At 44.7% G+C, this 25,262-nt stretch overlaps 1 long non-coding RNA gene across 1 annotated transcript; it reads right to left on the bottom strand.

Annotated features, from left to right (window-relative positions):
- Nucleotides 1–24,434: 24,434 nt before the first annotated feature.
- LOC139433325 (uncharacterized) lies at nucleotides 24,435–25,058 on the bottom strand. Its single transcript, XR_011642851.1, has 2 exons — nucleotides 24,755–25,058; nucleotides 24,435–24,534 (listed from the first exon to the last, which is right to left on the bottom strand). It is a non-coding gene; the product is annotated as an uncharacterized lncRNA (long non-coding RNA).
- Between the last annotated feature and the right edge of the window lie 204 nt (nucleotides 25,059–25,262).

Below are 25,262 nucleotides of genomic sequence, written 5' to 3' on the forward strand. Positions count from 1 at the left end.
CCTGATCTGATAAATGACATGTCACTATTTGACCAAAATCAATATGGTCCTACCAACGATGGCAACCAAACAACCCAGCCTTACGCATTAGATACAATGACGTCTTAAACAAATATAAATGTACAATAAGGAACAAAAAACAAAATTATACCCACATGAAACTTGAGGATATTGAGAAAGCCATTGATCAAAATCAATTCTGGGATCTGTGGAACAACTTCAACACTAAACAACCACAAGCATTACCCATCCAAAACGGTGACATCTGGAGAGAACATTTTGAAAGTTTGTACAAAGACATACCAATAAATCTAATAAATTCAAATCAGTGTATTACAAAAGAGAAACTCCAAACATTAGAAGAAACTATTAAAGACAACCAAAACCCTCTTGATTTCCCAATGACTTGGGAAGAATTGACCACACAGACACAATCTCTCCGGCCAAGGAAAGCTTGTGGCCCAGACAACATTAAAAACGAAATGCTCCGATGCAGCACCCCAGAGATGCAGGGTACAGTGTTAAAGCTGTTCAATATCGTATTGCAGTCAGGATGTTTTCCTGACATCTGGTGCAAAGGGCTCATTTCCCCCATTCATAAGAGTGGAGACAAATCAGACCCTAATAATTACCGTGGCATCTGTGTCAGCAGCTGTCTGGGGAAATTATTCTGTAGCATTCTAAATAAAAGAATACAAGATTTCCTTAACCAACAATCCATCTTGAGTAAAAATCAAATTGGCTTCCTTCCAAAACACCGCACCACCGACCATGTGTATACCCTTCACACTTTAGTTAACAAACATGTACACCAAACACAACATGGTAAAATATTCACTTGTTTCATTGATTTCAAAAAAGCTTTCGACTCTATTTGGCATGAAGGGCTCTATTATAGACTTCTACATTGTGGTATAGGGGGCAAAATGTACGATCTGGTTAAATCAATGTATTTAGAGAATAAATGTGCTGTTAAAATTGGAGACAAACAAACTGAATTCTTCACCCAGAGAAGAGGCGTTCGTCAGGGTTGCAATTTAAGTCCCACTTTATTTAATATATATATAAATGAACTTGCTGTTCAGTTGGATCACTGTGCTGCTCCTGGCCTCTCCCTCCTAGATAGAGAGGTGAAGTGTCTGCTTTATGCTGATGACCTTGTTCTGCTGTCTCCTACTGAACAAGGACTCCAACAGCAGCTGGACATAGTAGACCAGTACTGTAAGGACTGGGCCCTGGCAGTCAATATGAAGAAAACTAATGTCATGGTTTTCCAAAAACGCCCCAGATGTCAGGAGAACAAATACCAGTTTACCATAAACAATCATATCATCGAACATAGTATGAGTTACACCTACCTCGGTTTAACCATAACAGCATCGGGAAGTTTCAACATGGCAGTGAATGCACTCAAAGAAAAAGCCAGAAGAGCTCTAAATGCAATTAAGAGAACATTTTATAATGTCCAAATTCCAGTTAAAATCTGGCTCAAAATCTTTGATAGTGTGATCCAGCCCATTGCGCTGTACGGTAGTGAAGTATGGGGTCCACTCAGTCACCAGAGCTATGCCCGCTGGGACAAACATCCAACAGAGTCTTTACATGCAGAATTCTGCAGATACATTTTACGTGTTCAGAGAAAAACACCAACAAATGCATGTAGAGCATAATTAGGCAGATACCCACTGATCATCAACACTGAAAAGAGAGCACTAACATTCTTTAACCACCTTAGATCCAGCCCCCGAGACACCCTCCACTCCAAAGCCCTCCAGAGCCAAGAGCTGACCCCAGAAAAGAGTCCCCTATGGCAGCTGGTGCTGAGGCTAGCTGCCCCCTCTCAGAGCCACTCTGACCAGTCTCTCAGCAGCACTACTCTCCAAACACCAATCGCAGTCAAACGCATTATAGCACAATGTAAAGACAACTATTTACAACATTGGGAAGACGAGACGAGAAGCCAAAGCAGATTAGAATGTTACCTGGCTCTAAACAGAGAGTACGAGCTTGCAGAATATCTCTCTACTGTCAGAGATAGAAAGCAGAGACAGATCCTAACCAAGTACAGGCTCAGTGACCACAGACTGGCAATCGAAACAGGAAGACTCAAAAGATCCTGGCAACCAAAAGAGAACAGAATATGTGGTCACTGTACGACAGGTGAGACCGAGACAGAGATGCACTTCCTCCTGAAGTGCCAAACATTCAACGAAGTAAGGAGCGTTTACTGGAACAAGTTGAACTCTGTAATCCCAGGTTTCAAGGAGGTTGATGACCTCTCAAGACTGAGAGTACTCCTAGGAGAAGGAGACAAGGCACACCTTGCTGCCCAATATGTATACACATGCCACAACCTGAGGGACAGTGAATGACACACACACACACACACACACACACCCACACCCACACACACACACACACACACACACACACACACACACACACACACACACACACACACACACACACACACACACACACACACACACACACACACACACACACACACACACACACACACACACACACACACACACACACACACACACACACACACACACACACACACACACACACGTGTTGAAATGTAATTATATCACTGTATATATATCATCAATAATATGTAAACATTTGAAATGTATGTTAATGTTGTTAATTATTTTGTATTGTGATGCTTTGGCAACATTGTTTAATTTAACTTTCATGCCAATAAAGCCCCTTTGAATTGAATTGAATTGAATTTAATTTAATTTAATTGAGAGAGAGAGAGAGAGAGAGAGAGAGAGAGAGAGAGAGAGAGAGAGAGAGAGAGAGAGAGATGTGCTTCTAACTGGAGATCTGAACGGACGAACAGGAATTGAACCTGATGTCATAGACCCACAGGGCAGCCACCATGTATTTGGTGAACCCCCCCTGTTTACCACACCAACCGTCAGCCATCGGAACAGCCTTGACTCTGAAATCAATCAGAATGGTAAAGAGATAGTGCATCTCTGTCGTGCCTTAGGCCTGTACATAGTGAACGGGAGGTTCAGAGGGGACTCTTTAGGGAGATTCACATACTCCTCAGCTCTAGGGTCTAGTGTAGTAGACTATGCAATCACTGACATGGACCCCTCCACTATCAGTGCATTCACTGTCAGACAGCAATCCCCCTTTTCAGACCACAACCAAATCAATGTGTTCTTTAAACTCTCAGGTCCAATGAGTGACACAACAAGGGAACCCAGTAAGCTGTACACATTACATCCTACTTACAGATGGGCCCCAGACAGTGGAGACAAATTCACCATGGCCTTGAACTCACCTGATCTGATAAATGACATGTCACTATTTGACCAAAATCAATATGGTCCTACCAACGATGGTGTAAACATGGCCATTGATTATATCAATATGATATTTCACAAGGCAGCTATTAAAGCTGACCTTATAAAGCAAAAACGGAAGCCTGTTAAAAGGCAAAACGCTGACAAATGGTTTGCACACAGACAGAGCACACAGAGCACACAACAGGTGGCCTGTGTCTCTATTGTCATACAAAACACTTTTTCAAATGATCCATTATTACAAAATATATTCAAAACTCACTATTCACTCTTCAGGTGGGTCGTGTAACTCTGGCACCTGTTCAACTTGTACCTCAATGCGAGGGCGTTTAAGAACAAATCTATCCATCCGAAATATACAATTAATCCTAGAAGTTCTGCTGTCTGTCTGCTGCAATTTACTCGGCGCGAGTTTGGGGACTTTTCACTGTGAACGTGACGTATCAGTAATGCATAATGCAGTAATGCACCCAACGTTTCGTTGCTCTGATTGGCTGTAGGTCTGTTCAAATTGCATTCTCAGGCATTTTGATCTGACCGCGGCCGCGCTGATATTATAACGCGAGAGAATTTCCACACCTTTAGTGTATAAAACTCCCCCACTACTTAGACTATTCCTTGCACCCCTCTAGCATAAGCCCGAATGGTCTCAACCATATTGCGTCAGTAACGTGCACTTGTTGTTACAGCAGCAGGATCAGTTTGTGTGTTGTGGACACGACCGGTAGATTTTCGCAATCCGTGTTCTCAACATGCTTACTTTTTATAATAGCCAGGTAGGGCTAAGCCATTTCTTGGTATGGCTGTAGCCTACCCCAGCCATACCCTGGCGCCGCCACTGGTCCTGGGTGTATTTAAGTTCTGGGTTTTCTGTCTCTCTTTGTCGGGTTGTCTTGTGTGATAACTAAGTTCGTCGGTGAGTGTTCTGTTTGTCTTTGTCGATATACGTATCATACTGTAGCCTTGAAATAAAGGAGTTTTCAGTTATATCTGCATTTGGGTCCTACTTCCAACACAAACCGTAACATTACAACCCGACCTTAAATATGGGCCCAGCAGATCCTTTTGAGCAGGAATTATTGGATTTCCGTGCCCCAGTACCATCCCACATAGCCATGGTACCGTGCTCCAGTACCACCCCACACAGCCATGGATCCGTGTTCCGGTTCCCTGCCCAGCAGCCATGGTTCCGGTGCCGGTCCCAGCAGCCATGGTCCCTGCTCCAGAACCGGACTTTACAGCCATGTCTCCGGCTCCAGAACCGGACTTTACAGCCATGTTTCCGGCTCCAGAACCGGACTTTACAGCCATGTTTCCGGCTCCAGAACCGGACTTTACAGCCATGTTTCCGGCTTCAGAACCGGACCTTTCAGCCAGGATTCTGGCTTCAATTCCGGCCCCAGTCCCGGTCCCAGCAGCCTTGGTTCCAGACCCAGATCTGGCCCCAGCTGCCACAGTCCCATCTCGAGTTCCTTCTCGAGTTCCCTCCTCTAGTCCCTCCTCGAGTCCCCTCTCTAGTTCCCCTCTCGAGTCTCCTCTCGAGTTTCCTTCTCTAGTTCCTCCTCTGGTTCCTCCTCTAGTCTCTCCTCTAGTCCCCTCTGTAGTCCCGTCTCTAGTCCCTTCCCTAGTCCCTCCTCAGGTCACTTTCCTAGTCCCTTCTCCAGTCCCAACTCTAGTCCCATCTCTAGCCCCTTCTCTAGTCCCTACTCAATTCCTTTCTCAAGTGCCTCCTCTAGTCACTTCTCCAGTCCCCCCTTTAGTCACCTCTCTAGTCCCCTCTCTAGTCCCTTCCCAAGTCCCACCTCTAGTCCCTACTCAAGTCCTTTCTCAAGTCCCTCATCTAGTCACTTCCCTAGTCCCTTCTCCAGTCCCCCCTTTAGTCACCTCTCTAGTCCCTCCTCTAGTCACTTCCCTAGTCCCTTCTCCAGTTCTAAAATTGTATCCATGATTTTCACTTTTTGTCTCATATTTTAGATTTACCATGAGGACCTTTCCCCTTTTTATTGTTTTTCTTTACCTAGTGGAAATGGTCTTCTGAAGAAAAGGACCTTGCAGACAGCCGAAACAGAACAACTGGATTGTAAAGTCACCAGTGAGGCTATATTGATCTTCTCACGTTCTTGCTCTCCACTACAGAGGTGTCTCACAGGGTTAACTGCAGGTCATTGACACAGGAGCCACTCTGGGCTCAGTATGTGTATTTTTTCAAGGATGGAGCAGAAGGAGGATCGGCACAGGACTCATACCAACTGCAGTCTGCCACCCTGAGGCCCAAATGGTTTTAGAGCCAGCTAGGAGTATACATCAAAATGTATTGCTACATGCATACATGATTAACAGTTTACCCACATGGACTTACAGGCTGATTTCACACTTATCTTTCCAGTTTTTGCCCGCTCTCCAGGGAAAAATATACCTCAACTTGTTCTGGGTACATTTGCATGAAGCTGTCACAGATATGAATGGTCCCCAGAGGATTCCTAATGGTTTTGATGACTACCTGACCTTTGAAGAAGCTACTGTAATGGCAAGATTTCCATATAATTTGCAGTGGATATTCATCCACAGGATGAATTCTAACGTCTATAACTGTGTAATTTATACCTGGCTGCTGAACCCTTGTTACTGTTACAAGGTATGTATCTTGTATTTTGTAAATTGTGTAACTTGCTGCTGTTAAATACCGTCAAACTATGTGCAATATGTGCTTTATGTGTGTACCACTTCTTATCTTGGGCTATGCTATCTGACTAGAAGGATTCTGGGTTCTACTAGAGTGGATAGACAAATGAAGCTTAGCGCAAGTTCAGACAGGAAGACCTAACACTCCGTATTGCTCGTCATGGCAATACTTGCTCCCTGCATCTAAATGACAGGGAGCGCCACTCCTCAGCTAACCTATCACGCCCCTCCATTTACAAGCCTAATGATCGCACCTGTTAATCCCTCTATATATGCTCTCCCCTTTCCTATCAGCTGTCTTCCAGGTGTCAACGCGCAAGCAGCAGCATGGATTCGTCCCAGCTCCAGGCATTATTCATCAGCTCCGCAGTCTGGCGGATTAAGCTACAGGCGGCGTACCCCAGTCGGCTAGCGGTTCCAGCCGGCCGCCCCGCAAACCCGGACGCGGGAGGAAAATACAAGGAAATCGGGCTCCACGGAAGTTCCTCCGGCTTAATGGAAACGGGCTACTTCACCCAAACAATTGACGCACGCCTTCAGTCTCTCAAGAGGGTATCACTGGCTTCAGGGCCGCTCAAATGCGGCGCTTCCGGCTTCACGCGGAACGGGTTCTCATCGCATGCGAAGCTTTACCCATTCTGGCTTCAAACCACAACCCCTCCTGCAGGCAGGCAGGGCTCAAGCTACATCCCATTGAAGCTACTTCCTCCTGCGCCTCACTCTAAAATAGGCGTCAGAGTAGCGCTGGCAAGAGGGGTAAGGTGAGTTCCAGGCAGTGTTGGGTGTAACGTGTTACAGTATGGAGTTTCAGTAACGTATTACTTGCATTACTAATGCAGTCGGGTAATTACTACCCATTACAATGCTCAGTAACTAACGCAGTTCTCATTCATAACACTCCGTTCGATATCTCACTATGGGATGCGCCTCATCGCGGAGCAAACAGAAGCATCAATCTCATTACGACAATCCTGATTGGCCGGTGATACTTGACGTCAACGTCAGGGGAAATCACCCCCTATAAGTAGCCTGCGCCACGACGCATGCGTCATTCAAACACCTCTTCTCGCTTCAGAGCACATCTCGAACGATAGCCGGGCTAGCTTAACAGTCCACAGACTGAACCCAATTAATTTTCGGTCGACGGGCGTTAGCCGGCTACCCGATTCTCTCACAGAAGAATATTATAGTCAACCTCGCCGTTCTTCCTCTGGAGTAAGGTAAGGTTTTGACTTCAAGTTAGCAACACACCAGTTGCTAACTTGTGTTTTTTCCCTCACTACCGACACCACGGTAGCGAGGACACTTTTTTTCTTCTCTCTTCCACGGAGGAGAAAAGGATTACAGGAATATTACCATACCAGGTAATACCCTTGAGAGAAAAAGACCCACGCTGTCCTTTTTTCCCCCGGATTAAAGACAGATCGGTAAACATTTTTTTCTCGAACGTACCTGTCATGAGCGGACCCTCTCCACGCCTCACGGCGAACGAGATGGATGCCTCTCCCCCTCACACCAGAGGAGTCAGGAACTCGGAGGCTCGGCGCTGCGGTTGCGGGTTGAAAGTGTCAGGCACAGACTCACACCAGATCTGTTCGTCCTGCCTCGGGCTGGAACACGCCCAGGAGGCAATCGACAACCCCGGCTCGTGCGGACATTGTGCCCGCCTCACCGTGAAGAGCCTCCACCGAAGGTTAGCGCAACAAGTTAACCTGTCGGGACAGGACCCCCTCATGTCCACTGATCCGCCGACCGGCAATCAAGACACGGGGACGTCTGCCGCAGAGATGGAGCCCCTCACTGCGGTCTGGGGCTCACCAACAGCGGCACCCGCAGAACCGGAATCCCGCGCCATATCGAGAGGCCGAGATCCGGTGGCGGCAAGAAACGCGGGAACGGGGCCCCACGCTATACCAAGCTGGGGCTCCCGACTGGACCTCACCATGGTGTCACCCGCGGAAGATGTCCTGGAGTTAGACTACATGGAGGACGAAGAGTACACCTCTGAGTTCCTTCTGTCTGACTCGGATGAGCAAGAAGACGACGTCTTCGTGTCACCAGCTCAGGCTGCAAAGCCGGGAGCGATGGCTGCTCTCTCGGCGATAGCACACCAGCTTCGCCCTGTCTCAGTATGGACCTACAAGCCGTGTGTCAGCGCGCTGCGGCCAGACTAGACAAGTTGGCCGAGAAAATCTCCGGTTCCGGCTGCAGCTCAGGCTCAGCCAACCCAGAATTTCGGCCAGCAGTCGAGGAAGAAGAAGTGAGCGGCGTGACAGCCCCTCCTTCTCCCCTCCGTGAATGTGTTCCAGCCGCCTCGAGAGATGCCTCAATGTCATCCTCAAGTCCGCATAAAACACATGTCACATCTTTCTGTCTGAATAAACCATTTTCCGCTGACGCATCCAGGCTCCGGCCAAGGGCGCAGCTCAAAAAAATGAAAAGAAAGACAATAAACAGTCCGTTAACCATAAATCCCCTTCTGAGAGCAGCTACGGCCTCTCTCAAAAGGCGGATAATAAACGGGTCTGTGAAGGCACCACCACCACGGGCATGCGCAGTGCCGGTTGGGGCTTTAAGGGCACTACCGCCACGTGCGTACGCAGTGCCGGCTAGAGCTGTAAAGAACGGACCGTCAAATCCTTCCCTTTTCAAGAGCAGCTACGGCATCTCTCAAAGGACGGATTATTGACGGGTCCGTGAAGCCACCGCCACACACATGCGCAGTGCCGGCCGGGGCTTTAAGGGCACCACCGGCACGCGCAGGCGCAGTGCCGACTGGAGCCGTGAAGGCTCCACCGTCACACACATGCACAGTGCCGGTCGGAGCCACAAGAGTGACATCCCAGCTGGCTCTAAGGAGCATACAGCAGGAGATACTCACGACCTCTGCCTGGGCTTCTCAAAACAGTTATAATTGATCTGTTTTCACAAACCCAGAGAGAGTCAACCCACATTCTGGGAGAGAGAGGTTCTCTCTCTCCCAGAAAGAAGGGTTTTATCTATAAAGCCCACCGAGCGGGGTCAGATTACGGAGGAAAATGTCCTCGTAAAGCACCCACTCAACATGGGCCTCATAATAAAACTAAACCCTGAACGCCACGGCTTACGGAGAGTTTTGGTGATTATGAAATGCGTAGTGGCACTACACCCGACTTTTCCAGTGCGGGACGCGCCTACGGGTGCAGTCCTTTCACGGAAGGTGGTCACCACGGACGCAGGTCAGACGGGCTGACAGGGGACTTACTAGGGTCGCCCGGTGAGAGGTCTCTAGAACAGAGACTTCCAGCGGGCACGCGTAAACTACCCGGAGCTTTTAGCGGTGTTCCCCACCCAAAAATGCTTCCTGCCTTCTCTCAGAGGACTTCATGTCCCCGTGAGGATAGACAACACGATATTGTGTATGAACCGCCAGGGGAGATTGCGTTGTCTCCAGTCACACACACTGGCACACAAACTGATCCCTTGGAGCGGCAGACGTCTCCTCTCTCTGAGAACGACACAAGTACCGGGTGTTATGCACCTAGGGACAGAATTACTGTCAAAGGGTGCACCACTCTATGCAGACTGGACTCCTCATCCAAGGATTGGGAGTCCGCTGTGGGTGCGTTACGGCGGAGCCGCGTTAAGTCTGTCGCAAGGGGAGAAAATGCTCAATGACAGCTGTTCTCTTTAATGCACGATTTAAACGCACCGTTAGGCGGGGACGCACTCGTACACGATTAACCTCCGGGTCCTCTGTACGCGTTCCCACCCCTGGTTCTGTTCCCCTTAACTCCGGCCAGAGTGAAAGAGCAACGCCACACACTTACTCTGATGTTTCCACCCTAGCCCGCAATATACGGGCTGGCGGGGAAATATCAGCTGTTGTGCGGGCAGCCGTGGCAGCCCCCACCACGCAGGGACAGATTGTCTCAGGCGGGGGGGGCGATCCTTCACCCACGCCCAGAGCACGGGGCACTATGGGCCTGACCCGTGAGTGGTACAATCTGAATACAATGGGACTCCCTCAGAAGGTGATAAACACTATTCAGAGTGCGAGAGCTTCCTCCACCAGGTCTCTCTATGACTGTAAGTGGAGGGTGTTTGAGGAGTGGTGCCTTCAAGGAGGACACATCTCTTTTCAATGTCCTGTCGGGGTGATTTTATCATTCCTACAGGACTTGATCGAAAAACACAGAGCTTTCTCCACGATCAAGGTGTACCTGGCTGCTATTGCTGCATGCCATGTAGGCTTTGAGGGTAAGACGGCTAGCCAACATCCTTTGGTTTGCCGTTTTATGAAGGGAGCGCGCAGGCTCCTCCCTGTCTCCAGGTCGCTGGTGCCTTTATGGGACCTGGCAGTGGTTTTAAATGGGCTCAAAATGACCCCATTTGAACCCCTGGAGGGAGCTGACATGAAACATCTGTCACTCAAGACAGTGCTGTTACTGGCCCTGGCATCCGCCAAGCGGGTCAGTGATATTCATGCACTGTCTGTACATCCCTCATGCATTCAGTTCGCCCCAGGGCAAACGAGAGTGTTGTTGAAACCCAACCCTGCCTTTACACCAAAGGTGGTTGGTTCGTGTACCCCAATTGACATTGAGGCATTTCCTCTGCCGCTGGTTTCCTCCGGGGAGCAGCAGCAGGATCTGTTGTGTCCAGTCCGGGCTTTGCACACATATATGGACAGATCAAAAGAGCTTCGTCTTAATGACCAACTCTTCGTGTCCTGGGCTAAACCTCACAAGGGTAAGCCTGTTACTAAGCAACGACTATCCCACTGGATCGTGGAGGCGATTGCTTTGGCCTATACGAGTCAGAATCTGCAAGCACCTTTGGGTCTGCGGGCTCACTCGACTCGGGGCCTGGCTACATCCTGGGCTTTGTTCAAGGGTGTTTCCATCCAGGATATCTGTGCGGCGGCGAGCTGGTCTTCGTCACTCACTTTTGTCCGCTTTTACAGACTGGACGTCTCCGCTCCAAGCGTGGCCCGAGCAGTGCTGGGCACCTTGTTGAGTCGGGACTCCACCTGTTAAATTCTGGTTGATCGGTGATCTTCGAGATAAGCTCGTCTGGCAATACAGGAGCTACAATATCCCATAGTGAGACATCGAAAGGAGTGTTATGAATGAGAACTATAGGTTACTTACGTAACCCCAGTACTCAGAGTAACATGAAGTGAGATGTCTCACCAGGCCCTCCTTGCTATGGTGAAGCGAGAAGAGGTGCTTATTTTGAATGACGCATGCGTCGTGGCGCAGGCTACTTATAGGGGGTGATTTCCCCTGACGTTGACGTCAAGTATCACCGGCCAATCAGGATTGGCGTAATGAGATTGATGCTTCTGTTTGCTCCGCGATGAGGCGCATCCCATAGTGAGACATCTCACTTCATGTTACTCTGAGACCTGGGATTACGTAAGTAACCTATAGTTTCAAGCTTCAACACAGCGTTACCTGAAATGAATGGCGCCAACTCATTTCTAATATGCAAAAAGACAAACAAATGCGTCTATGATGTATTTTCGATCAGACGAGATCTCTCTCCCCGGTCTGCGTGCGAGGGGGCGGGGCAGTTTACACACACGCAGCTGCTACATGCAGCGGAGCACTCTGCGGAGGTGGCGGAGAGAACGCGCTCCGAGGTGTGGTTAAACTTTACCCGTCTCAACGTGGAGAATGCTCGTTGCCAAAAGTGCAATAAGAGTTTAGCTTTTGTCTAAACATTTATCAAAAGTGCAGCACATTCAGACAGAGGAATGCACCGTTTTCGACTGTCTAGCAGCTCTGTAGCCCCATCCACGAGTAACGTTTCCACGTCAGGTGTCATGTATGCTAGCAGCAACACACAGAGTTCACTAAATTATACAAACATGGGTTAATGATTAGAGGTAACTGAGTATTTTATTTTGTTGGGCTAGAGTCTTTCCCACGCTGTTTTCCGGGAATAATAGTCAAAGCCGTCAGGTGCAGCATAGGCAAGACGAGAAGATTTGTCATAACTTTAACGAAAACGTCTGCTACCACCCATATCGTACATTCCTCCACATCTGCAGTCCTGCAAGGACGCTCATCTGAGGTCTGTATGCCCCAGGCGCAACCGCAGCTTTGCCAGTACCTCGCGCCAGGAACCACATGGCAAATAATCTTTCAAACCAATACGTCCGGGATGCCCCGGACGTACGGGGGCATCCCGGGGGCATCCCGTACGTCCGGGAAGCCCTGTACGTCCAGGAAGGATGCCCGGGAGGCATCAGTCGCTTAAATTCTCACATGTATTAACCTCTCCTTTCCATCCATAGATTCCACTGCATCCCACAAGGTAAGATTCTTCACATTCAGTACTTCATACTTCATTCTTTTGGGGGTTCATCGGAAACGGTTCTTCCCTTCCCGATTGATATCCTACAAAACCTGGGCCTAATCGCCAAAACAACATTTCATTCACTTGTTATAAACTGTCATCATTATGTTTCATTTATATAATGTGACCGATAATAAATATGTATTCCATACATCACGTCTCTCCTGATTGAAATGAAGCTTAGCGCAAGTTCAGACAGGAAGACCTAACACTCCTTATTGCTCGTCATGGCAATACTTGCTCCCTGCATCTAAATGACAGGGAGCGCCACTCCTCAGCTAACCTATCACGCCCCTCCATTTACAAGCCTAATGATCGCACCTGTTAATCCCTCTATATATGCTCTCCCCTGTTCTATCAGCTGTTTTCCAGGTGTCAACGCGCAAGCCTCCTCCACCCCTTCGCCTCCTGCTTTCAACTCCATGCATGCACACACATGCATTTCCAAACATTTGGACTACCTATGTTGCAAATGTATTATCTTTTCAATTTACACACGGCATCTATTGCACGTCTGTCCGTCCTGGGAGAGGGATCCCTCCTCTGTTGCTCTCCCTGAGGTTTCTCCCATTTTTCCCTTTAAACTGGGTTTTCTTCTGAAGTTTTTCCTTGTACGATGTGAGGGTCTAAGGACAGAGGGTGTCGTATTGTCATACTGATATTCTGTACACACTGTGAAGACCACTGAGACAAATGTAACATTCGTGATATTGGGCTATATGACTAAACATTGATTGATTGATTGAACTCAGGACCAAGCTTAACCTTCTCCCTTCCAACCGGACCTAACCACTTATCACCACCACCAGTGTCTAGACCCAGGGGGGTTCATCGGAAACGGTTCTTCCCTTCCCGATTGATATCCTACAAAACCTGGGCCTAATCGCCAAAACAACATTTCATTCACTTGTTATAAACTGTCATCATTATGTTTCATTTATATAATGTGACCGATAATAAATATGTATTCCATACATCACGTCTCTCCTGATTGAAGTAAGTAATTAGACCAGAGACCAGGTGGTTTGAATAGAGCAGCCGGCAATTTACTGACGAAATAGACAAATAGACAAAACATTAAACATAGACAATGAATATTTTCTGCAGTATAATCAGAGGTAAGTATTTCACCTTTCCCTTGTTTTCTGATTTCTGTGACTTAGTAAATGGTATCCATATAGGATGAACAAAATAAAATAGCCTATTTTATTTTAGACCGGTCTACTAAGTATTATTTATAGATTTTTCCTATTTTAATCTTTTCAATATCCTGAGTTAACTCTTTTTCTTTTCCCTTTTCACAGGTAAAATATATCTAATTCAATGAAAAAAAACACAATTGTACCATCAATGAAATCAAATGACAAATGAAAACCTAGAGTACAATATATAGTGTCTCTTTAAATCCAGGTACAACTTAAATCCAGTTCCAACCTTATAATTTCTTCAATACTCTTACCACTCTGGCAGTGAGTTCAGCTATTGTCTCTTGATCAACCAGCAAGTCCTCTCACTGGCGCGAAGATCAAAGCAGTCCGTGGGTCTGGCTCGCCATCTGGTATCAGAACACATGTGTGTGTTGTCCTCTCACTCGCGATCAACTTTTTTATCCAGTCCAAAAAAACCTGACCAGTACGACAGGTCATGAAAGAATATAAATATAATATAGACTAACAATATAAATTATATAATTACATTTTCAAAACTACTGCAAACTTAGCTCTTTTGTCAATACAGCTTATAATGGGGCTCAAAATGGCAGCTTTACTCTCCTCTACACGTGTCATTTATCCTGTTCACACAAAATAACACATATTTCCCCTTGTAAAATACACATTAAAGCCACATAGTTTCAGCCAAACAAAATAACAAATACATGACATTGCAAGCCATGTTCATAGCTTCCCTTACAGTTCAACAACATGAAATGCTAACAATGAAGCTAACATTAAATCACTCATACAAAACTTTTCTATGAAAAGGTTTGACTCACCAAAACACCGTTATTATATTTTTAAAGGGATTGTTCAATGTTACCAATGTGTATTGTTTTAGAAGTCTATATTGTCAGGACTCTTTGTGTTTCTAATTTAGGTTGTATGAGTGAATCTGTTATGACTTCAGTAAGGCTCTGAAATAAAGACTGTACTATCATAGCTAATGGATTTCCCAGCTCAGGGTAAGTCAGTCTTTTAGGGGTATTTCTGTCTCTGATGGATCTTCTGAGGGTTTCTTTCTCCATTTCCGTTTCAGATTGATTGATATTGCTTTCATTTTCATTCTTCTCCGGAGTTGCTTGAGTTGGTGAATGGACACTCAGGACCTGTTCAGGTAGGTATGCTGGTTTCTGTCCAGCAGGTGGACTGTTTCCACAGGGATCAGGTAGGTTGCTTTCTGCAGGGTCTTTAGCAGATAAGTCACAATCAGAGGTTTCCACAGGCCCGTCTTCAGGGAAAGCTTCGGCTACATCTGAAGATTTTTGCTCAATAGTAGATACCATTTCAAGAGGTTCTTGTTCAATTTCACTAAGGGGCTGTTCTGTAGTTTCGGAGATGTTATTGAAATCTACAGCCTCCACACTTAGGTATCTGTGACCATCGTGATAATATTCATCTGGGTCAGATTGGGATTCGTTCTCATTAGCTCCATCAGAGCTTTCTTGTCTTGGTTGCTGTCGAGTTCTTGGCCGTCTTGGGGGCCCTTGTGTGTTAGTTCCATCTTCCACTGGGGTTAAAGGAAGGAAACCACATGGCAGCAAAAGGTCACGGTGTAGGGTTCTTTGTGGACCTTTTCCATTTTCAGGCCTCACAACATATACTGGAACGTCTCCAGATTGTCTTAGGACGATGTAAACGTCTGTCTCCCATTTGTCCGCTAGCTTATGCTTACCCCTAAGGCGAATGTTTCTGACCAAGACTCTGTCACTTTCTTTTAGAGTAGATTCAACGACACGTTTATCGAATCTTGTTTTGTTGCGATCTGCTACTTTCTTTGAATTTTCAGAAGCAACTCTGTAGCTTATTTCAAGATGGGATCTCAGGTTTTGAACATACTGAGAGTGTGAACCTGGTTGGTGATGAACAGGTAAGCCAAATGCCAGATCGACTGGCAATCTAGGCTGTCGCCCAAACATTAGCTCGTAAGGGCTAAACCCAGTCACGTCACTTTTAGTACAGTTATAGGCGTGTACTAAAGGTCTGACGTGTTCTCGCCAATGGCACTTCTTTTGATTCTCAAGAGTTCCCAGCATGTTAAGTAGGGTTCTGTTGAAACGTTCAACATGATTGCCCCTTGGATGATATGGAGTAGTCCTGATTTTCTGGGTACCAATGAGCTCACACAGTTCTTTTATTGTTCGAGACTCAAAGTCCCGACCTTGATCACTGTGAAGTCTTTCAGGGATGCCATAGTGCACAAAGAAGTGTTCCCATAAGCACTTAGCTACAGTTTGCGCTTTCTGATTTGTGGTTGGGATGGCTACTGCGTACTTAGTAAAATGGTCTGTGATGACCAGAATATCTTTGGTGTTACTCGAGTCTGGTTCTACAGAGAGGAAATCCATACACACAAGTTCAAGTGGCCTTGTAGCAGTGATGTTCACAAGTGGTGCTGCTCTTTCAGGTAAAGACTTCCGTTGTACACAACGGTTACAAGTTTAAATGTTTTGCTCCACATCGGCTGACATTTTAGGCCAATAGAAACGCGCTCTGACCAGGTCCAGAGTACGTTCAATGCCCATGAGGCCAAGGTCGTCATGAAGGCTCTTTAGTACAGAGGGCCTCAGCTCCTCCGGCAGTACAAGTTGATAAGACATGCGTGCACCTTCTTGTCTTCTGCGGTACAATATACCATTTATTAGTTCGAGTCGGTTCCATTCCCTCAACATCAGGCAGATTTCAGGAAGTTCTTTTCTGATAGAGGGTTGGGGTTTTTCTCCAGACTCTATTTGGTGGATTACTTCCCTGATGCAGGTATCAGCTTTCTGCTTTTCAACCAGCTCAGCAACGGTGAGATGAGGAATGACAGGTAAGCCACCAAACTGTTCCTCAGCTTCATAGCTTGCTGATTTTGTGCTAGAGATAGGACTAAGGTGGTACCAGACAATTCCTCTGCATGTTCACCATTGATGGTGTTATGGACAAGGTGCTTATCACAAATGGCCTTGACTGTGCTCTCAGCAATCAAGCATGACTCTTCATTTTCAGACAAGTGCCTTTGAGAAAATTGCCGTATCCTCTCCATCTCTTTTTCTGAGATATGATCATCTGCCAATCCACTGTGTGGCCTTCTAGACAACCCATCTGCGTCCTGATTCTGCTTTCCTGCTCTGTATTGCAGTTGGAAGTCGAAAGTTGACAGAGCGGCTAGCCATCTGTAGCTTGTGGCATCAAGCTTGGCAGAAGTGAGGACGTAGGTCAATGGATTGCTGTCAGTAACAGCTAGGAATGGGCTTCCATACAAATAGTCTTGGAGTTTTTCTGTGACTGCCCATTTAAGGGCAAGGAACTCCAATTTGTGTGCTGGGTATCTGGCTTCACAAGGTGATAAGCCACGACTCGCATATGCAATGACACGTTTCTGTCCTTGCTGTTCCTGGTACAGGACAGCACCTAGTCCTATCGTGCTTGCATCTGTGTGTAGGACGTAGGGTGACTTGGGATCAGCAAAACTAAGGATTGGAGCTGTTGTTAACTTGTCAATGATAGTTTCAAATGCAGCTTGGCATTCTGTTGTCCATCTATCACCAAATACCTCTTTAGGATTGTGATATTTCTCTGTTTTCACATTGGGCTTCTGATTTTGACCACACAATCCCAAAAAGGTTCTTAGCTCCTTCAAGTTGTTTGGTTTTGGCCAGGTTTTGAGTGAGGCGATCTTTTCAGGGTCTGTTTCAATGCCTTTTTCTGACACAATGTGGCCCAGATATTTGACAGTCGTCTCGAAGAATTTACACTTCTCAGGAGACAACTTCAGGCCATACTCTCTCAACCTTGTGACTACATTTAATAACCTTTCTTCATGTTCTTCAAGTGTTGACGAGAAGACAATGACGTCATCAATGAAAACAAGGGCTTGTTTGAGATTCAAATCTCCCATGCAACGCTCCATGAGCCTCTGAAACGTGCTAGGGGCATTTGTTATCCCTTGAGGCATTCTGTTGAATTCAAAGAATCCAAGTGGGCAGACAAATGCAGTTTTTTGCTTGTCTGACTCTTCCACCTCGATTTGGTAAAAGCCAGACTTTAGATCCAATACTGAGAACCACTTGGACCCGTTCAACACTGAAAAGGACTCTTCCAGGTTTGGCAAGGCATATGAATCCTTCACTGTTTGGAGGTTGAGTTTTCTGTAGTAGATACAGAGTCGGACATCACCGTTCTTCTTTCTGACAACCACAATCGGTGAGGAGAAGGGGGATTCTGATTCACGAATGATTTCAGCACTGAGAAGTTCCTGGAGATGCTTACGCACAGCTTCGATGTCTTGTGGGTGTATGGGTCACGCTTTGTGTTTGAATGTGGTTTCGTCACTGAGCTTTATATGGTGTTTTAATTTGTCAGTGCGCCCAAAGTCGAGATCATGCTGTGCAAAAACATCTGACATCGAGTTAAGTTTTTCGGTTATGAGTTCTTTCCATTCATTGGGAACTGAGGACTCTCCAAAGTCAAATATTTTCTTTGGTTTTTGGTCAGGTTTTGTTTGAGTATCTGAGTTGTTGTGAGTGACAGGCTGGACACTTTGAATGGCATTGACTTCAGCTATCACGCTCTTTGGGGAGATAGTGATATCGTGGTCAGATTAATTTTTGAGGATCACTGGTACACAACGAGGTAGTTTGGGTGGGAGACTTGCTAACCCATTTGTGACCATTATGCCACCTGGCAAAGAGGATGTTTTTGATGATTCGATCACCACTCACTTTCCTGCATTGGGTATTTTGCAGCTGACTGATCCTTCCACCACCTTGGTCTGACCAGGGCCAAGAGTCTCGGGGTCTTTTCCAGACAGTCTCACAACTCCTAGGCTGGAGTCCACTTCCTGTCTTTGTCTCAGTTCGAGGGTTTGGAGAAGCACTCTGTACTCATAGGGCAATGACTGGGAGTTCTGAAGTGCAGCACTTGTGTACAACTCATAAAGAGTGTCAAGGGTGTTAGTGCCTATCAAAACTGTTGACAGGGTTGACTGCATGTCAGGGACGATCAAGGCTAAAGTGGGCACTTCAAAGTCAAGGCCAAGGGAACTCCTAGGGAATGTGATATTAACTTCAACATATCCCAAATAGGGGACATCTTGGCCATTAGCGGCTTCTACTTCAAGTAGGTTGTTTAAAGACTCAATAGGTAAGTTGGATAGATTCTGTTCGTAGAATTATTTGGGAATGGTGGTTACTTGCGAACCTGTGTCTAACAAACAGTTACAGTCTTTCTCAGCAATTGTCACATGTGCATTAGTTTTAGCTCCAATGAGCCCTTTTGGTATGGTTATTGCTCTCTGTTTCGAGTTAGAAAATGCTAACCATTTACGTTGCTAGGCAGCAGCTGTGTGTCTGTGCTGCGCGCGGCGGTAGATTTGAATTACACCGGGCAGCGGCACACTGTGAACTGTCAGGAAGACTCGGGTCTAACTCATGGTCTAACTAACCTTATTTAACAGAAAATAAAATGGTAACAACAGGGCTTGGGAGCAGTGGTCCCACTCACGTTAACCGAATACCCCCCCGTCAGCGCGAGTAAGTGATAAATTGTGCACTCGACAGATAATAATGGATTATGACGGAAATGTTACGATCCTGTCCGTCAAAATTACTGACAACGAAAAAGTCTAAAGCCACCACTGCTTGGGAGAAAGAAACGATGTGATATTTGGGCCCTTTTTCGCTACAATGAGGCGGAGAAAAAAAGCGAATGCATTGTTTTATCAGAAGGGAAGCAATGTGGCCATAACACAGCTGGTAAAACCACCACAAACCTGAGCAGATACTCTCTGCAAAGCTGCTTTCTAATCAACCTGTGTTTTTCATCAAATAAGGACAAGATATAATCTTATTGTGAAATACGTTTGACTAAAATGACAAATTATTGGTTTTGGCTAGACTACTTTGACTGAAATGTTCTATATAATCTGATGACTAAAAAAGACTCAACAGTTTTCATTGACAAAAAGTAGACTAAAATAATTAGTTTTCTTTGACTAAAATAAGACTAAAATGCTCAGACTTTTAGTCGACTAAATCTTGACTAAAATGTTTACTGTTTTAGTCGACTAAAATAAGACTAAAATGCTCAGACTTTTAGTCGACTAAAACTTGACTAAATAAAAACAGGATGAAGGTGACTAAATATGACTAAAACTAAAAAGAACATTTCACACAGGACTAAGACTAAAACTAAATAAAAAAAATAGCTGACGAAATGAACACTACTTCCCCATAGTGGCTGGTGTTAGTTTAAATAATCTGATGGTGAATGACCATTTTTCATCTCCCATTCCATCTGTTTCTCTTTCAACCGTTTCCTTTTGAAGGCTACGAGAGAGGGGTTTGCTTCAGCCTCACACTGGGGCTTTATGTGTCCGTCTTCGCCACACCTGAAACAGTACCAGGGTTTTGGCTGTGTACTATGGCTGTTATTATTGTTATCATGGATGCTGGGCAGTGTTTTCTTCTGTTTAGTCCTGTCAGTTGAAGATTTAGTAGTGGCATCTGCTTTCTTTGAGCTGGTTTTGTCATCTTTGAGTATAATCTGTGTCAGCTGAGACTGCAAATGAGCTATTTATTTTTTCAGGTCTTCCATTTCAGATCTTGACTCATTGTGTCTTTGTGGTGATGAGTTGCATTCTCCTGTGCACTCAGAAGAAGCAGCTTGGAAGTGTGAGGACACCTTCTGTCTTGATACACCGAAGTATTGTTTCATTCGGCATTCTTTAGAGTTGCGTTTGTCTTCCCCAGTGCGAAGCAGCAAGAGGAGCTCTGCAAAAGTAGGTGGAGTTTGCTTCTTTTGTTCTAATTTCAGCTCTGAAATTAGAGAATTATCCCAGCAGCCTCTACAAAATTGTTTCAGGAGCTGGCTGTCCAGATCAGTTGCTTTTACTCCACCTCTCCTGAGGGTGGTGTTCAGCATTACTTGTAGTCGTTGAAGGTAGGCGGAAGATTTCTCGCCGTTGTTTTGTAGTGTGTTTTGAAACATGGCATAGAGGTCGTCTCCATCTTCAACTGTGCCATAGGCTGAGACTAGAATGTTCAAATAGAGTGATGGGGATGAGTTAGGATTTAGATGTTTCACTATGTCAACTGCAGGTGACAAGAGGCTTTCTAGTATTCTTCGTGATTTGTGAAGATCTGACTGTTGAGCATCTCTCAATAGGAAATCTGCGTTAGAGCGCCAAGTCTCATAGTCAACTTCGTTGTTTGGACGGGGGCAGCGTCCAGAGAAGGGTCGGAGTCTTAATGAAGCATGCATTTGTGCTGTAGAGTCTTCACGCTTGACAATATGTTCAATAACAACCTTCTGCAGATCAGATGGATAGAGATAAGTGAAGCTCAGTGTAGGCTGAGTCTTTTCTTTGGTGTGTTGTTGAGATGATGCTAACCTGGGCTCAGGGATATGAACACTTTGTGGAGGAAGAACACTAGGCTGTGGACTCACCTGTGTTACAATGTTGAAACGTTCCTCACGGTTTGTTTCAGCATCATCATGTTGACTCTCACGATCCTCTTGTTCAATAGCTTGACTGATGTGATGGAGCTCCTTTCTCAGCACCTCTGCAAGGTCTTTGCCACTGTGCTTTGCAATTTTCTTCAATTCCTCAAGGTACATTTGTGTAGTGGATTGGCCAACTGTAGAAATGTACACACCTGCTAAGGCTTTGATATCAAAAGCAACATCTGTCTGAGTCTTGCTTGCAAGTATGTATGGCAAAAATGTCCAACAGTGACTGTACAGCTGTGCCATATGTAAACTCTATAATCATTTGCAGGCTGGATCCAGCCTGGGGCAGGTTTACTGGGATTCTTCTCTCAATCGAGCCATATTGGTTTAAGAAGTCATAAAGCTCTTCGTCTGTCTTTGTGTCTGTTAGGCCACTAACTAAGAGCGAGTTAGGTATTTTGACGCCTAATGCCTGAATTTCATCCATATTGATGAAAAGGCTTCTATCTGGTCTCTGATCGCTAATCTTAAATCTGTTTTATTTGTATCCACTCCTGGCTGGCTCGCCAATTTGTAACACTTCTTATTTTGGGCTTCTATCTGACTAGAAGGATTCTGGGTTCTACTAGAGTGGATAGACAAGTAAGTAATTAGACCAGAGACCAGGTGGTTTGAATAGAGAAGCCGGTAATTTACTGACGAAATAGACAAAACATTAAACATAGACAATGAATATTTTCTGCAGTATAATCAGAGGTAAGTATTTCACCTTTCCCTTGTTTTCTGATTTCTGTGACTTAGTAAATGGTATCCATATAGGATGAACAAAATAAAATAGCCTATTTTATTTTAGACCTGTCTACTAAGTATTATTTATAGATTTTTCCTATTTTAATCTCTTCAATATCCTGAGTTAACTCTTTTTCTTTTCCCTTTTCACAGGTAAAATATATCTAATTCAATGAAAAAAACACAATTGTACCATCAATGAAATCAAATGACAAATTAAAACCTAGAGTACAATATATAGTGTCTCTTTAAATCCAGGTACAACTTAAATCCAGTTCCAACCTTATAATTTCTTCAATACTCTTACCACTCTGGCAGTGAGTTCAGCTATAGAGAGGCAAAGTCCCTCCCTTTCCGGGAGCCTCCATGGGACCCCGGAAGTGTAAAATTATACATTGAAGTCAATGGAGAGAGAAAGGTTATCTTTTGATCCCGTTTGAATTGTGCCACGAATGACACATATGATGTTTGTCAATTTTAAAGAATATTTTGCAAGTCAAAAAAATAAAAATGTGTCGTAAAACTGTGAAGTTACACATTTTTTTGTGTGAAACCTCTCAGTGAACTACAGGTCTCTGGTCTCGCACAATACGCGTCACCATCACAAAGACGGCCGTCACGTTAGCAAATTTCACCTGTTTCTTTCAGAATGAGAATAAAAGTATAAAACGAGGTGACTACAAGTCTGGACACGTTGAGAGCTGTACATACACGAAAGGGGAGTTAGTCGGTTCTGTAAGAGCAGCGGGACCGGCTTTACAAGGTTTCGGTGAGTAATATGAGTGCAATGTGTAACGTTAATGTCAGCTAGCTAACATTAGCTAACAAGGTACACTAACGTGTTTTGTTTTAGTAACTAGTTTTCTCCTTAAGAACTTCGTGGTCTCTGTGTATGCTGTGGATTACATTAGTGTTCACAAGAACAAGGTACACTCCCGTGTTTTGTTTTAGTTGCTCTTCAGATTGAAGCGGCCAGTTTTATATCGACTATACAGTATAGTCTATACTGTATGTGTGATCTCCTTTTACATCTCGTTGTGTCATTTGAGTTTATTTGCTGTGTGTGTAGATTCAAGGATTTTGGTGACATGAACATGACCATCGCGGAGGCAGTCCAGTTACCATCCTTCTGTCTCCGTGAGGAGGGTGGGTCATATATTCTCAAGGAGAATCACCCATACTGGCACCAGTCCAGCTGCACATCACAGACCGGAGTCTCTGCTACTTTGTTGTGTGGACCACGAAGGAGGCGATCATCATCCTCATCCCCAAAGACCCTGCATGACATGGAAATCTCCTCCTCCTGGAAAAATTCTACACCCAGCATATGCTCCCTGTGTTGGCCAGTAGAGAGGAGCACATTTAAATAAACATACTCTTAACACCCTCGGACTCTGCGTTGTGTTCCGTATGTGTGATGGGGTGTTATGCAGAGGGGAGGAAAACAGGACAAAGCAGATTGGGATTGTGGTGGAGATGCTGAGCAGTTATTTCATTGTTGCATGTAATTATTATTATACTGCGTGCGTGCTTCTTAGTTATTCCATCTTTTGCTGTAACATGGATCTGTATGTAACTCTATATTTACTTGTTATCTACCACACTCCCTTCTACATCATACACCATCATTATACATGATGGTGTATATAGGATATATATATTTGTATACATATCTGTAAATTGTATAATTTTATTTAAACGTCTTTGATCTCTCTGTCTATAAACACAAACTGAGTAAGATTGACAATAAAGTTGACTTTGAAAAATATATATATTCTTTATGAAAATAGTTGCCTGTTGGCGAAATGAATCCAAATTAAACGTTGGACTGAACTACAACTACGCCTTTAAATCTCTACGGACTGTTCTTCAGTGGGATGGCAAGTTCCTATCTTTAAACATGTATTAGTTTTTTCTCAACAGATTTGATTTTCTGAAGTTAATTTAACTTTGCCGACCATGTAAGGTCATTATTAAAAAGGTACAATCAATTTGTTTAGGGTTGAATAAAATAATGATAAACATTTCATTTGGATAATTTACTGACAGAATAAGAAACTCAATGATGCTCTACTCACCTGTTCCTTTTTATAAAGTGAAACAGTTGAAACGATAGATTTTAGTAAACTTAAAAACAACCTTCTCCAAAAGCTATCAAGGAATATACCGAATACTTGTTTTAGAACTTTATTTTTATATAAATAGTTTGAATGATCCATAATTGACAGAAGCTTGTGTTTACACTGACCTGTTACTCATATATTAATGTATTTGTAACTTCTTTAAACCACTACCTCACTAATTTCTTTCATTCATCACGGTTCAGTAAACTAAGTGATACATGAACCAGTTTAATAATTATAATAACGTAGGATTGCAACTCTTTGAAACGGTAGGTGGCTCTTAAAAGAGCCGTTGTGTTTGGGTGTGCTGGTCTCAGGTCAGTCTAAGCCCTCTCTCCGCGGATGCGGCGGGCCAGCTGGATGTCCTTGGGCATGATGGCGACCCTCTTTGCTTGGTTCATCTTACTGGGGGGCAGCTACATGGATGTCGGTGCAGTCCACAATCATTGTGCAGTTGAAGGCAGAATGGATGAAGGCAGAATGAATTTATTATTGACTCCGAATGAAACACAACTTCATGTCATACAATACATTGACTTTATTTGTAATTGTGTAAAAAAATATGAGCATTGATTAGCAAGCAGGACCTGCAGGAACAGAGCACGGTGATGGATGGAGCTGGGAAGAGAGAAGAATAAAGAAAACAGATCAACTTCATTTTCGGATATTAAAAATTCAATTTCAAAACAAGTTGCCGCTCCTACAGTTTTCTAGTACGTAAAGATGATTTCACATGACCTATGCAAAATATCACACTCAATACATGTGTGTCTCTGGGGGGTGCATTGTGCCTTTGATGTATATAAATAATATACCATCACCAAATACTATTACGTACAGTGGAAATCAGGTTGCCAGAGCAGGTCAGTGTGCATGTTCCTCAGGGTCTCAGCAGTTACAGGTGAGGTAAAGAAAATAAAAGAGAAAAAGGTCAGTAACAACACTTTAAAGTAACAACACTTTGAATAATTATCTCTTTTAATAATGTTCTCTCAGTAATCACTCAACTACTGTCTTTCCAACAAACAGATTGACTCACTATCATCACAATGAAACACGTCCAGAAGAATGGACCACAGATGGAAATGAGCTATTAGCTATAATCTGGCATATTGCATCTCTTCTCTTTGCTGAGATTAATGTTTTTGTATGCATGGTCCTTCTATAAATAAATGTCATGCAAAGCTGCCTGTCTGCCTTCCTTCGACTCTCCCTGAACTGCCTGATCTTTTAATGTTCAATGTTAACCATTTGAGCAGATAGCATTAAGTAGAAAAGATTGCAGATGCTAATGTGCCGTTAGCCTACCTCCCGCCCCCTTAGCACCTGGTGGAGGGGGCGATAGG

This window comes from Pseudochaenichthys georgianus, chromosome 3, assembly GCF_902827115.2.
Source record: "Pseudochaenichthys georgianus chromosome 3, fPseGeo1.2, whole genome shotgun sequence".
Classification (NCBI taxonomy): domain Eukaryota; kingdom Metazoa; phylum Chordata; class Actinopteri; order Perciformes; family Channichthyidae; genus Pseudochaenichthys; species Pseudochaenichthys georgianus.